The following is a 15,606-nucleotide window of genomic DNA, read 5'->3' as shown; positions in this document are numbered from 1 at the left end:
CTAGCTATGTGGATTCAAGTCTCCAATGACATGTTATAAATGGCTCATTTATGACATTTATGAAATAGTTGTACCTAGTGTAATAGTAGCAATCGATCTTTCAAAGTTATCAATTTTCCAGAAATTCTAATTTCCATTTAAAAAAAAAATGATGGAGAAGCCCTTGGCTTATGGAGATTTTTATTTTTTCAAATTTGAAAATTTTGAAGTTCATTCATTATTGTATTTTCATTCTAAAAAAATCGAAATGCATACATTGATTTTTGAGAAGTTTAATGGAAGAATTTTTCATACATGTAAAAGTAATACTCTATTTGCAATTAATTCACTTAAATGTATGTGGTGTAATAAATGGAAGAAAATCCATGCCTACATAATATTAAACAATTATTCAATGGACATAATGAAAGGAGAAGACAAAATCAATGACTAGTTCGGGAATTTTTGATACTCAACTTTGCCATCTTATTTTTTATATAAATTAATAGAAGTTTGGAAATAATTAATAAGCTATTTGCATGACTAGTTCGGGAATTTTTGATACTCAACTTTGCCATCTTATTTTTTATATAAATTAATAGAAGTTTGGAAATAATTAATAAGCTATTTGCATTACAAGTAAAAAAAAACATTTATTTTGAATATAAATGACCAAAAAAGAAATAAAGTCCAATCATGTTAATTCATTAAAGATAGTAATGCAACAATTAGTTGTCATGAGTAATGTGTATCAATGTTGAAAATGATGTGGAGCCAATTCTAATCAAATGCCTACTCTTAAATATAGCAATGTTGTATTCACTCTTTCGTCTTTCACTATAATCCTTAGAATCGATGATTTCATCTTCTATGGCATCAGAGAATCATGAAAATGCTTTATATGATGTTTATATGAGCACAACACTAGTGATGAAAGAGATTTACACAGATGTGAATTAAAATAATACAAGCATGCCAATGGAAGAGAATTATCAAACACGTGTTGTATACACATTTGCATATAAAATTGTGGGGAATGATAAAATTTGGCCATTTCACCCATTAAATACAATAAAAGTAATACTCTATTTGCAATTAATTCACTTAAATGTATGTGGTACAATAATTTATGGAAGAAAATCCATGCCTACATAGTATTAAACATTTATTCAATGAACATAATGAAAGGAGAAGACAAAATTGATGATTAGTTCAGAAATTTTTTATACTCAACTTTGCCATCTTAATTTTTATATAAATTAATAGAAGTTTGGAAATAATTAATAAGTTATTTGCATTACAAGTTAAAAGAAAAAAGAAAAAAAACAACAACAACAACATTTATTTTGAATATAAATGACAAAAAAAAAGGTCTAATCATGTTAATTCATTAAAGATATTAATGCAACAATTAGTTGTCATGCATAATGGGTATCAATGTTGAAAATGATGTGGAGCCGATTCTAATAAAATTCCTACTCTTAAATATAGCAATATTGTATTCATTCTTTCATCTTTCACTATAATACTTGGAATCGATGATTTCATCTTTTATGGCATTATAGAATCATGAAAATGCTTTAGATGATGCTTATATGAGCACAACACTAGTGATGAAAGAGATTTACATAGATGTGAATTAAAAAAATACAAACATGCCAATGGAAGAGAATTATCAAAATTGTACATATGTTGTATACACATTTGCATATAAAATTGTGGGGAATAATAAAAGTTGGCCATTTCTCCTATTAAATACAATAACATGGGTAAATGATCAAATTAGACTAATTTACTCAAATGATACAAGGATAAAGTAAAATGTGGATGAAATTACAAAGTAGAAAAGTTGAAATATAATGCATGCTCATATATGTTTTACTAAACTAAGGATTGTCAGTTAATGCATGCTTATAGAAATTCATTCTTAATTTTTGCTAAAGATGGAGAAATTGTTTCTCAAATGCTAATTGGGATAGCCCCATAGACTAAGTGGAAACAGTTCATTCATGACCCACCAACTAGTGATGTAGTGTTTCTTGATGCCCCATACACTAAGTGGAAACAATTCCTTCATGACACACCAACTAGTGATGTGATGTTTCTTGATGTCCTATAGACTAAGTGGAAACAGTGCCTTCATGACCCACCAAGTGGTGATGTGATGTTTCCTTATGGATTAAATATGGAATCATGGCCTCTAGATGTGTCATTGGAACTAATTCCTCAAAATGAAGTGGTTCATATAACTTTAGTTGGTTGAGATTCACCACATCATGGATGGTGAGCTAAGGAGGAAGGTTCAAGATGAATACATTGAGATCCATTTGTTATGTGATAGGGTAAGGACCATCCTAGATGAGCTTGAACTTGTGATGTTGATTTTTAAACTATTGCACATCCAAACGCAATGAAGCTCAGTGACCAACTTGAAAATGTGGATCCACTTGATGTTAGTCATGTAGTGTATTGCACATGGCATGCACATTGAAGGAGGTCATGAAACTATGATGGATACTAGCCAAGTTACATGAAAAGGATGTTGCTTTGTCTTGTTCCTTCTATCAATGGGATTTGAATGGAGCTGGGACAGTAACTAGGATCTCATAAGGAGCAATACGAAAATATCCAAGATAAAGCCCAAAGGGAGAGTGCCTTATAGATACATGGATGACTTTGTTGTAGTTGCAGTGAAAAATGTGCAAGTATTGATCCCTTGTTTGTGCAAACAGGGTTGAGAGCATAAATAGAGGATTTGTTCACTACCTTTGTTTGGCTATCTATTTGTGGATGACATGTAGTAAAGAACTAAAACTAACACTCTAAAAGCTTCAATGAGGATTTCCAAAAGTGAATGAGAAATTTGGAGTCACTATTAGAAATGATGGTTAATGGTGATTGAAAATGGATCCAAATGTACTAGAATAAAATTTTGCAAGCATACGAGAAACAATAGTTTTGTTGCATTATATGAAAAATACCATCTTGGAAAATGTGTGTAGTACTATAAAGATGCAATCATGTTTATGTTGAGTGGTGAGTAAGCTATTGAAAATACATGGAATTGGATTCCTAATGCTAGGATAAAATCAACAAAGTCTTGTACAACTCAAGCTCTTCGTTGGAGTTTATTCTTTGCTACAATGTGAAACATCTCAAGATGTAATCTTCTACTTTCCTTTACATGGAAGGCCAAAATAAGTACCTTTGCAAATGCAACAAATTTTGGTGCACTTCGAAATTTCATCCATAAGGTGAAAATTCACCTTTGTTGATGAGAAGAAGGTGAGTTGATCCAACTCAAACACACAATTAATCCATCTTGTAAAAAGAAAAAACCATCATAGATTTTATAGTTTGGAAAAGGGGTTTGATTAAATGTAGTGGGATCCTAGATGGATTCCATGACATGAAGAAAGTAAAAATATGTAGAATATTTGAGATTCCCAATCCTCATAGGCCTACATTATCATAGGGAATAGATAGGGAGTCTATTGAGGAAATAAACTTATTGGTGTTCACCTTCTTATAGTTAATAACCAAATGATGATGTTGATTGTGGGATCATATGGGGGAATAGAATTATAAGATTGTTCGAAAGGGAGGCAGTATAGGCATAATTGAGGAAGATATGATTGTTGGATTTAGAGCTAGAGAGGAAAACGAAGAATATGGAGGGTCAAAGAAATCCCCTACACTGAAGTGTGTACTAGGTGAGTGTCTTATTCTCGAATAAGAGCCATAGAAAGAGAGAGATATTGGGTCAGTCCTTGAGCTACCACAAACTTTCCCAGATCTAACAGTCTTCATCAGAGCATTGAGAGGAAAGGAGGTTGCAAGCTTCTTTGGGATTGAAATTACCTTGTGGTCGATGTCCCCAACGAAGGATGTTTGTACCCTCTTGAACTGAATTTTTTCAATCTGCAAGAGTTTGTTGGAATGTTGTTATTTATGTGAGATGTTCCTGTGAATCCAAGTACGCCATTGAGATAGGTGGGAGGAGGAGGAGGTATAGTATTGTGCCACATAATTGAGGCCTTGAGCCATAAGAGAATTTTGAATGGAATTTAATTGATTTTGTTGTGATATCTTGGGTCATTGATGCCATGAATCTTCCCAAAATAGTGAACTTTGACCCTTTTTTGTCTCCCATAAGAGTGATCTTTCGTGAGTTTCTCATGTTCCCATGCAACATTCCATATATGTGATCCTTTAATGTCTCTTGTTAGTCAAACGAGTTGTGATTCATGTATGTTAGGAGTATATTTGTTTCTCCACATTTTAAACCAAGGGACTTCAAGATTTTTGAGTCACCTCCACGAATTTTTAGCACCAAAAGCCTTGCTGAGTGTTTCAAGATCTCTAAGCCCTAGACCTCTCATTGTTTTTGGCTAACAGAGTTTGTCCCAACATATTAGTGCCATTTTTTTTCCCTTTTGGCACCTTCCCATAGGAAGATTGTTTGAGTCGTTATGATTTCGATGAGAATGGATTTAGGGGCGGTGAAAGTCGAGAGAATATAAATGGGGGGGATTGGAGAATAGATTTAAGAAGGGAAAAGCACCCTACCCAATAGGAGGCAAAAAATCTAGTAGGAAAGAAGGGATTCAATTTTTGCTATATATTTTGCTATGTGGTTTACCTTAGGGGGTCGCTGGTAAGGGGGGTCCCTAAGTATTTGACTGAAAGGGAACTCTTTTTAAATCCCAAAAGTCGGGAAATATGAGTTTGGATGGCTAGAAGAGTATTGAAGAAAAGGATTTGAGATTTAGCTAGGTTTATAGATGTGTCAAAAGCATTCGAGAATGTTTTGAGGATGTGCTTGAATATAGATGATACTTTGATTGTGGGGGCACCCATTAGAAGAGTATCATCTACAAAATGTTGGTGGGAGGAGGAGTGATTGGCAGATCCTAGAGGGAGACCTTTTAGAGTACCATCTTGAAAGGCAACCAAAATTTCATGTGCAAGACCTTTGACCATCAAGACAAAGATATAGGGGGAGAGGGGTCTCCCTATCTAATGTGTTTGGATGGGGTGAAGGGAGTAGAGGTAGAGCCATTGGCAAGAATGGAAAAGAAAATTTTGGTGATAAGAGCTAAGATCCAATGAACCCATATTTCTTCAAACCCAAAAGCAGTGAGAGTGTGGAAAATGTATTGACAGTTGAGTTTATCAAAGGCTTTCAAAATGTCTAGTTTAATTATCATGCGCGATGTTTTCCTAGATTTGAGAGAATGTTTGTTATTGTGTTTTAGGATTATACTGTCTGTGATTTGTCTACCCTCCATGTAACATGTTTTTTCTAGAGATATAAGCACAGGAAAGATAAGTTTAAGTCTATTGGAAATGACCTTAGAGATGAATTTGTAAATAACGTTGTAGAGGGCTAGAGCATGATAAGCAAGTTGTCGCTTTCACACTAGTGGTGGTCAATGGACATGTAAATAAGAAGAATGTGATGATAATAATAAATGAAGACGAAGACAACAGTAGCAGTGGTTTTTCCCAGTTGAATTTTCCACCTAGGATCTGTTGTTCCCTTGTGTTGATGGTGTTTGTTCTCATATGTCTATGGGTTGATATCTTCTGTTTATGTGCCTTCATGTTATATATGTTTCTCATGTGATTTATAATGCATGTATTAGTTGTTGTTGTTACTCTACTGCTGGTTAATTAATTGATGCTTTAATAACTGGTAAATAAAAGGTGGAAAAAGGTTTAAATTGATCCATCCACTACAATATTATTGATTCACCCTCCCCCCCCACACCTCTCACTATTGTCAAGCTTCCAACAATTGGTATCAGAGTGGGGGATTTCAGGTGCAACTTAACCGCTGGAAAGAAAATCTGGGTGATTTTATTTATTTATTTTTGGAATGAATCCTGAAGGAGTATTTGTCCTCACTACTACAAAATACCAGAAAAGGTCAAATCTAAGTTATTGGATTATGGATTTGACATTTGGAAATTATTATGTGAAGGTTGTAGAAAAGTTCCTATGTTAGCTCAAGTGTTGCAATAGAATGCATAAGCAAGGTGTATGATATATGAGAATGCCCATAATGCAGATATGGAGATGATAGTAGATCTGAAATTTGCCAAGGAGATTTGGGACAGATTGCAAGTGTTAGATGGCAGCAGCAATGGAGAATATGAGAAGAAGAACAAGAAGAAAAAGAAGGTCTCACAAAAGGAAGAGTCACATGTCCTTAATGAAAGTTTAGCCCTTGATGAGGAGAAATAAGAAAATGGCTTAGCAAAACCTAATTTCCTCCAAGGAAGAAAATATGAAGAAATAAGTAAAAAATAATTGTTTTTGAGTTACGACTCAGACAAATCTGATGTTAGCTTGCTGAGTCAAATAACCAAGTTGATGAATGTGATAAATTGATGCTTCTTCAAGTTGAATATGACTTAGCTATGGATGTAATAGATAAATTACCTGCATGTAGAGATCAATAAAAGTTGTTGTATATTTTTTTATGAGAAGGAAAATGAGCTAAGAGAAGAATTCCTCAATATAAAGATCCAGTTGCAAGGGGATAGAAGAATTGAGGAAGTGACGGCTAATAAGAAAAAATAAAAGGAGGGATGAGTTGAATGGCTTGAAGTTGAAGTTGTCACATTGAGAAAGAAGCTGAAAGGGAAGGACAATCAGCTCAAGCAAGAAGAGCACCAAGGCTTTGGACAACCTACTCAACAACCAAAGATCTCCATTGAATAGATTTGGTCATGGTTTTCACAAGGGAGAGTCCAGATCGCATGCAGGCAAGAACAACAATGTTGAATCTAAGAAGCTTGTAGCAAGCAATAGCAGCAATAATAGTAACAAAGGATGGATAAATCAGCAAATCCAACAACCTAGAAGAGTATTTAGAGGAGCACCCATGTCAAGAGTAGGGTTAAAGATTGTGGCAGGTCTGATAGACTTCAAAGGAGAAGCATAAATCCATTTTTTCCTTTGATTGATGATGTAGAATGTTATATTTGTCAAAACTTTAGGCATGTGGCAACCAATCGTGGAATGCACAGAACTAATCAGTAGTATGGGCAACCTAGGAGATTATCCTTCAGGTATACTAGTACTTTTAATGGTTCTTATTTTTCTTGTAACGTGTTTTTCAACAAGGCAATTTATTGCAGATCTAGCCCATGGAGTAGAGGAAGATTTTATGCAAGGGATAGATCTAGCATGAGAAACAGAAGATTTGACCCCCTTGCATCATATCTTGACCATGTGAGATGTTATGCATGTCATAATCTTGGTCACATGCCTAGAGATTGAAAACTATTTAGTTCCTCAAGTCAGATCTGGCAAAAGGAGACACTGAATTAGCAAAATATTCCTAGCAAAAAATGAGAAGAGAGTGTGAATTTCACGAAACAACCTACTACAATTCGAAAGGAGGAGAAACAGGTCAAGTGTGGCATTGATCTACGTAGTTTTGATCATGATGGTAAATGTTACATAGATAGTGGTTATTCCCATCACATGTTAGGAGACAAGAGCAATTTCCTCTCCTTGAGGAAGACCAATGATGGGCATGTCATTTTTGGAAGCAATACACCTACCAAGGTGTTGGTAAAAGGAAAGGCTAGTCTTGGTGATGAGAGGACAAATGCAACTGATATATTACTGGTAGAAGGCTTGAAGCATAACATCCTCATCGTGATTTAGATGGTTGATGGAGGCAAGGAAGTAGTCTTCAACTCCAAGGATTGTTGCATCAGGAAAGAAAAGTCAAAGGGAGTGATTTCCAAAGGAATCAGGACCTTGGAGAATGTGTACACATTGAAGGGAAGAGTGAGAAGAAGAAATATATCAAGGATAGTCTCTTCCTCTTCAAATTCTGGGTATGAGACCCTCTTTGTAGTCTATTTTTTACCTGATGCATATTCTTGAAAGATTGTAGTAGCACATGAGAGGTGCATAGCCTCATGGGGAGTGTATGGAAATAATATGGTAGCATGGTATGTCTACGAGTTATAACAGTCTTAGCATGGTGTGTATGAGAGTCCTCATGCATGATCAGTTCCACATGATCAGCCGAGTTATTGGAAGTATAATCAGCTCAGGTGGAGTTATGTATGACTTTAGGATTTCAAGAATTTTGTGTCATTTTCACTTTGCTTTCACTCATTTATTTTGTAGTAGTTCCATCCACTATATACACGAGTGAAAAATCACGTCCTTCAGCCTTGTATGCGCTTATTCATGGTTATCATTGTTAGTTGGATATCTAACCCTAGTAAGAGTCACTGTCATAGTCATGCATAAGAAGAAGAGCCATTAGTTTGTAATAAATATTAATGCACCATTTATTATTTCCATGTATGCATTTTTGAGTGCATGTTCTAGCCCTGTACATTGTTGAATTCATCCTTGGGTTTGGTTGAATATTCCTCTTCATAGTAAGAGTCATTTGTCTTGACTTGCACTAAAAGAAGAGTCTATATCATCCATGTATGCACTCTAGAGTGCAATATATAGCCTTGTATTTACAGTGTTTTATCATTGAATCACTTGTTTGAGTGATGTTTCTTAGGCCCATATAGTCATGAGTGGTCATTTGTCATTAGAATGCATAGAAAAAGTTTTCGTTCAGTCATGTATGAGAGAGATGTTTTAATTTTGTTGCGGCCTTGTATCTCATGATTGTGCCATGTACTCACATTTCATATCATTGTCATATTTTACTTGTAAGTTGAGTGGTCATAGGTGTAAATAGAGTCATGTGTCCTTGTGCATTAAGAGGAAAGTAACACTTCAACCAAGTGTGGGTTTATTTATTTCATTGTACAACATTGTATATCATTGATATTGCATTGTATTTCACTCATGAAGCGTTACGACTCTTATGCTTATAAATTGGTCAAAGTGTATGGAGCCCTTGGTCCATGAAGAGTAGCCTCTTGCATGTGCCAAGGAGGAAATGGAAAAGTAATTCCTCTTGTACAATAGCTTGGAGTCTTGGACAAGATGGTTGCAACCCCATTACTTGTTCAAGGGGAGAATTTTTATCCTGAAGAAGAGCATGGTGTTGGCAGAGAGACGTGTTGGTTGCATGTTGGCAACTATTGCATTGGTTCCTCATGATTATTTTTTTCAGGTGTTGGAGCTAATCCGGATTCATAAACAAAAAATTTGATATCAACCTTCCCTATTGGTATCAATGTGATGTTTTCAGTGGTGTTAGTATGGTTTTTTCAACAAATATTAGACCACAATTTTCCATTGATGGCAAAGGGGGAGAGTGACACAACCACATGAGTGAGTTTGAGACTAGATTGCTTTCAATAAATGGAGTCAATTTGGTGTTTATGGTTGTAGGTTGAAAACAATGCTAAAGGGGGGGAATGTTGGCAACATGGTGTTGGCATTGATGTCAACCATGGGAGGCAGTCAGCCACTTGAGGTTGGCATTGATGTCAACAAGGGTTGATGAACTTATTGATGATTAGATGGTTGGGTTAATTTTAGAATTGCCTTGACGTGTATATAGGTCTTGGAGGTACCTAGCAAGAGGCTTGAAGCAAGTGGTAGAGTTTTGGGCAAAGGTCTTTGAAGTGTGCTTCATTAAGTGTATAAATGGTGGTTCAGAAACACAAATAATGTTGTAGACTCGATGTAGCCCAGATTTGCATTGGAAAAGCTATAGACTCAACCCAAATTAAACGTCATGAATCCACAAACATTCCTGTAGGTGTGAAAAAAGGTAAAAGCAAAAGTCACAAACCATTGTATTTGCATAGATTTTTTTTCAAAGAAGGTTTGATTGACATTGCTAGCAATGTTCCAAGCTAATGTGGTCATCAAAGTTAATGTGAACTCATTTATCAATTGAGTTATGGATCTAATGGTCAATTTGGTCCAAAATGTATGAATGGGTCATGAATTGTTAAGTATCTAACGTTTCAGTTGAATTGGTGTGTTGTGTTCATTATTGGAACACATTGATGAGAGTGTGATTGTTGTTTTGAGAGTGTAAACACATTAACATCTAAGTAATCCCCTAATATGGTCATAGTTATTTGCTATTTGACCTCGCCTCCACGCATTGATGGGTTGATTCAGTCGACTTAGAATTCTGGGAAAGTTATATATATATATATATATATATATATATATATATATATATATATATATATATATATATATATATAGCATTTGTGGATCGAACTATGGTTAGTTGTGAAGCATATGTAGCATATGTGTAAATACGCAGTGCACACATATTCAACAATGGAAGAGAATAGTGAAGAGATCCTGTGAATTATATGGATTCATGAGATGCTCAGATCGCAGTTATCCCCTGTTGTTGTGCGTTGGACATAGTTGAGGTTAAAAATGGTGATATTTGGTGTAAGTACACATTAGACAAAGTAGATTTGAGATGGTTCATAGAGGTGAATCTGAGTTTTATATGCATGGAGTTTTCATACACAATGATGGTGCATATAGGTGAAGGTTGGGGCCTTCATTGTTGTAGGTAGTGGCTTGTAGGCAAGTAGGGGTTTTCCAAGGGAGTAGTGGATTTCTTTTGGTGGTGGCCGAAGAAATTTCTCAGGGAGTAGAGGCTTCCTTCCAGTGGTGGTTGGAAAACTATTGAAGGTGGTGTCCTTCAACAAGTGGTGTCCTGCATAGTTGTGGAAGTGGTTTCTTCCGAGTGAGTGGTTTCTCGCATGATAGGCAAGTTGTGGCTTGCACACTGGTGGTGGATTGCACACTGGTGATAGCTAGTGCATATGTAAAGAAGAAGACTTTGATAATAATAATAAAAGAAGACAAAGATAAAAGTAGTGGTTGTTTGTCCCAGTTGAGTTTTCCACCTAAGATTTGTTGTTCCCTTGTATTAATGATGTTTTTTCTCCTATGTTTATGGGTTGATCTCTTATGTTTATGCGCCTTCATGTTATATATGTCACTCATGTGATTTATAGTGCATGTAATAATTGTTTTTGATATCTTATATTGTTGGTTAATTAATTGATGGTTTAATGATTGGTAAAGAAAAGGTAAAAAAGAGTTTAAATTGATTCATCCACTACAATATTGATTCACCTCCCCCCTAAGCATTATTGTGCTTCCAACATTCCATTCCCTAATTTTTTTTCTTCAGGAATTTAAGTCATTGTTGAAAGTAAAACATTTTATTCCTAAGAATATCTTTGAGTCTCCCCACTAGGTTTCCATTTTAGAAATGTTTAGGTTCCTGAGCCATAAGGCTTCAAATCTGAAGAGTTTTTTCCTTAGGTTATTCATCCATTCATTGTTAATTGAACATGCCAATGGTCAGAATCAAATCATTTTAATATGGTTGATGAGCCCCAGTATTGCAACAAGTGTGTTTCAACTCTCAGAGCTACCAAATTAAATTATCAACTCGGGGTCCGTACAAACTTAAGAGGGGCTGAAATTATATGTGCAACAGACACCTTCCTCTTCCTAGCCTGAATCCCTTTCATGCAAGTGAAAGAAGGCAATGAAATAACTTCATATGAACAAATATCTAGATAAGTCGTTAATCCTAAGTTGCAAAAGGTAAATAACCATAGGATAACGTCTTATGTTTTTGCTCGAAAGTAAATAGCAGAAAGAAAATCTATTATATTTGTAAAAATGTAAATCATAATGAAAACTAAGTAAATATAATCTATCTTGTTGGAAAGGAAATGAAATTAAAAGAATTCTATTCTATTTTGCAGGAAAGGAAAGTCCTAGATTACTCTTGCAAGAAGCAAATCACACTTTGCATAAAGTAAATTGTAGAAAGGAAATCTAGACTAATTACACAAATCAACATTCAATAAAGAAAGAAATGTAAGAGCTAAATGGAGACCTATCCAAACCTCAACTCAAACAAAGTGGTCTCAGAGCATTCATAGGCTATAAATCTACTTCTACCATGATTTTGGAGTGAATTTGGGCAAGGAAGATATCGAAAACAAATTGCTACAAGATAGCTATATGATTGCTACACGATGTTTGTTGCTCGAGTTAACTTGCCAAATTCTTGAGCAAATAAAATGCAAGTGAGATGGGGTAGATTTTTTTATTAATTAATATTTCTAAGGTCTCCAATCCAAGTGGAACCATTCAAAAACACCCTTGTTAAGATGTGCTAAAAATAACAAAAAATTACTACTCTAAATTTAACTAGAAATTCTAAAACTATTTAGCTAGTTAACCTACCAAATACTTAACATAATCAAGTGAAAATGATATGGGGTGATTTTTGTTATTAAATAGAATTTTTTTAGGACTCAATCCAAGTGGAATCAACTCAAAAGAGCCTCGTTAACACGTGCTAAAAAATAGAATAAATTACTATTGTTTTTCTACATAATACTTTCAGAAATTCCAAGATTGTGAACTAGTAAACCAATCCAAGTATATCAATCATTGATATGGCTTTGAAATGTTGTTATAAAGATGAATCATTATTGTGAATTCATAAATAAAATGAAAAAAAACTCACTTCAATCATTTAACTAATATAACCTACGTCAAATCAAGCATGGATACTAAGTGTCGAAAAATACAAGAATAAGGAATGCAAGTGAACAAGACATTCAAAAAAGATAATGAGATTGGAAAACAGGGCTTTGAGGCTCCTAGGATGGTCAATCCCAAGGATACTCAGAGTCCTATGAAGGAAACCAAGCCTTAGAAGCTAAAAATGGCACCAAACTTCATTATTTAAATCAATCCAAGTACATCCTTGCTAGAAATGAAAGTAGAACTGCTAAATAACAAGTTTTCTTCACAATAAGACTAAGAAATACATGCCCCTAGAGGAAAATTCGAATTGGTACTTATGCAAATAAATGACAAAGCATACTCCTTTAAATGAGACAATTTTCCCATCCAAATACCTCAAAAAGTGGATCTGGTTCCCAACATTAGGAATCTTCATTAAATGACAGGGAGCGCATTCCTAGATTTTATCAATCACTCGAGCTCCAAAATTTGTTCAATAATTTCATAATATATTTTTCATTTATTATTAAATCTTGGTCCATCTTGTAGCAGGGAGAAAATCCCTAGATTATCTCATTTTCCAAATCTTCATAATCTGCCCAATATTCTCACAATATTTTACAAAAATAAATAATATTATGCACAAATATGCAATTATCTCTAAACCTTCCTAATGAACACATTATAGCTCAAAAACATGTCATAAAATGAAAAGAGAGAGGTTAAATGTTTTGAAGGATGGTTACGCGGGCCTTAAATTGTAGCTAATTTGGAGGCCCATCAATGGTGGCCTCGAAGTTGTTGTTTGAGATTAATAAAGACTCCGCAATTCGGAATTTTTCCAACCTGGAGGTGATTTGAGCATTAACTCCTCTTCTAATGGTCCATGTGTGAATTCCATTCTAAGTGTTGAGATCCACTAAGTGAGAACTGCTTATAAAATCATTAAAGAGATGACTTTCTTCATCTAGGCATCAAATTCCTCCTTTTTTTTCTTTGAGATTTTTAATTATGTTGTGTTGGGTGTGTGTTATATTATTTCCACGTGTCATGGGGACCCAATAATAGTTGGGAGGACCTAAGTATGAGGGGTGGACCCAGAGATGGTGGGTAGAGCTATCCATGGTTTTCGCACATGGTTTTTAGGCACAGTGGTTTTGGCCCATGGTATTTGTAGATCTGATCAAGGGAACTAGATTGATGTTCTAATCTAGGGTTAGTGGATTGGGATTTATGAATGCGTTGCCATGTATATATGTGTATTGTAGCATTGGAAGGAATATAATGAAACATCAATATAGTATTCTCAGTTTTGGGATCCAGGGGAAAATATTTGTGTATATTTGTTTTATGTTCTCACCATTGTATATTTTTATGTTTTAAGAATATGTTTGCCGGTAATTTTTGTATAGGGTTAAAACCTCATTTTGTATCATAGTTGTTTCATATTGAAGGGGATGTCTTTGTTGCTAAGGGGTTTTACACGGGCATGTGGTGGACCCTATTACAGTGGGAGATCTGCAGGATTGATTCTTGCGGTAAAAGAAGATGGTGAACAATGGAAAGATAGAGATCGATAAATTCAACGAACAAAGTTTTGAGGTGTGGAAACTCAAGATGGAGGATCTGTTAGTGGATAGAGATTAGTTGATCATTGTAGATTCAAGTACGACACCAACAAGAAGAAGACTAGGAGAAGTTAGATTGGAAGGCAAAGAGCACAATACGATTGTGTCTCTCAAATTCAGTATTGTTGAATTTATCAGGGGAAGCTACGACAAAGGATTTGTGGGAAAAGTTAGGGACTTTGTATCAATCTAAGCCTCTGGTGAACAAATTGTTTCGGTGGAAAAAGTTGTGTAACATGAGGATAAAGGATGGAGACTCGATGACAGAACATATGAATGCCTTCAATATTATGGAAAATAATTTGTTATCTGTTGATATTAAAATTTTAGGCGACGATAAGTGCATCAGCTTGTTGTGTTCTCTACCAGATTCGTGGGATAGTATGGTTTTTGCTATAGGTAGCAATACAACTACGTTTAAGTTTGATGAAATACTTTTATCCTTGTTGTAGGAGGAGATGAGAAGGAAAAATATGGAGAGCTAGAATGGAGATGATTTATCTGTAAGAGGATAGTCCCAGAATAGAAACACAAATAATTCCTCAAGTGGGAGATCTAAATCTAGATGGATATCTAAATCTCGAGGAAAATATGTAAAGGTATGTTGGAAATGTGGAAAACAAGAGCACTACAAAAATGACTGTAGATCTAAAACTCCTAAGAAAGAAAAAGGGTTTGATGATGCTCCTTCTGCAAAGGCAAAAACCACCTCAAATGAAGGTGGGGTTGTGTACTTGGCTTATTCTTTAAGTAAACACATAGATTATGAGGCATGGTTGATCGAATTAGGTGCATCATATGGAGTGGTTCTGCGAGTATGAGAAATATGATCGTGGTGATGTATTCCTAGGGGATGACAGGAAGGTTAGAATCATAAGGGGTGGAAAAGTCAAGTTGAAGTCGCAAGGTGGAAGGATTGTAACACTTCCTAGTGTTTGCATATTCCTGCATTGGCCAAAATTCTAATTTTTGTAAGCAAGATGGATGATGCAGGTGAAAAAACAATGTTTGAGAAAGATACTCGTAAGATGGTTCAGGGAGCACTAGTATTGATGCAGGGAGTTCGAATTGGAACTATATAAAAGCTTTTGGGTAGCACTGTTATTGATGGGTGCAACAATTTTGTGGTTCCTAAAGGTGGAGTAGAAAATCTAGTGGTCTCTGGAGAAAAGACTATGTTATGGCATCAAATTCTGGGACACATTGGAGAGAAGGGTCTTCAAATACTGCATGGGAATGGTATGGTAGAAGGTATGTCTAATTTCTCTCTGGATTTCGATTTTTATGAACACGGTGTATATGGGAAGTAGAATTGGGTGAGATTCCCATCTAGTGCTAAGAGGGCGAAACAGATATTAGAGTTTATGCACAATGATGTGTTTGGACCTGTTTCGAATCCATCATTCAGTAAGTTTGTGTACTATGTTTCATTTATAGATGACTTCTCAAAGAATGCATGGATACATTTCCTCATGAAGAAATTTGAAGTCTTTGACAAGTTTAAAGAATTTAA

This window comes from Pinus tabuliformis, chromosome 8, assembly GCF_031772625.1.
Source record: "Pinus tabuliformis cultivar Carrire ecotype Pingquan chromosome 8, CPIR1, whole genome shotgun sequence".
Classification (NCBI taxonomy): Eukaryota; Viridiplantae; Streptophyta; class Pinopsida; order Pinales; family Pinaceae; genus Pinus; species Pinus tabuliformis.
Note: the sequence above shows the minus strand (reverse complement) of the source record.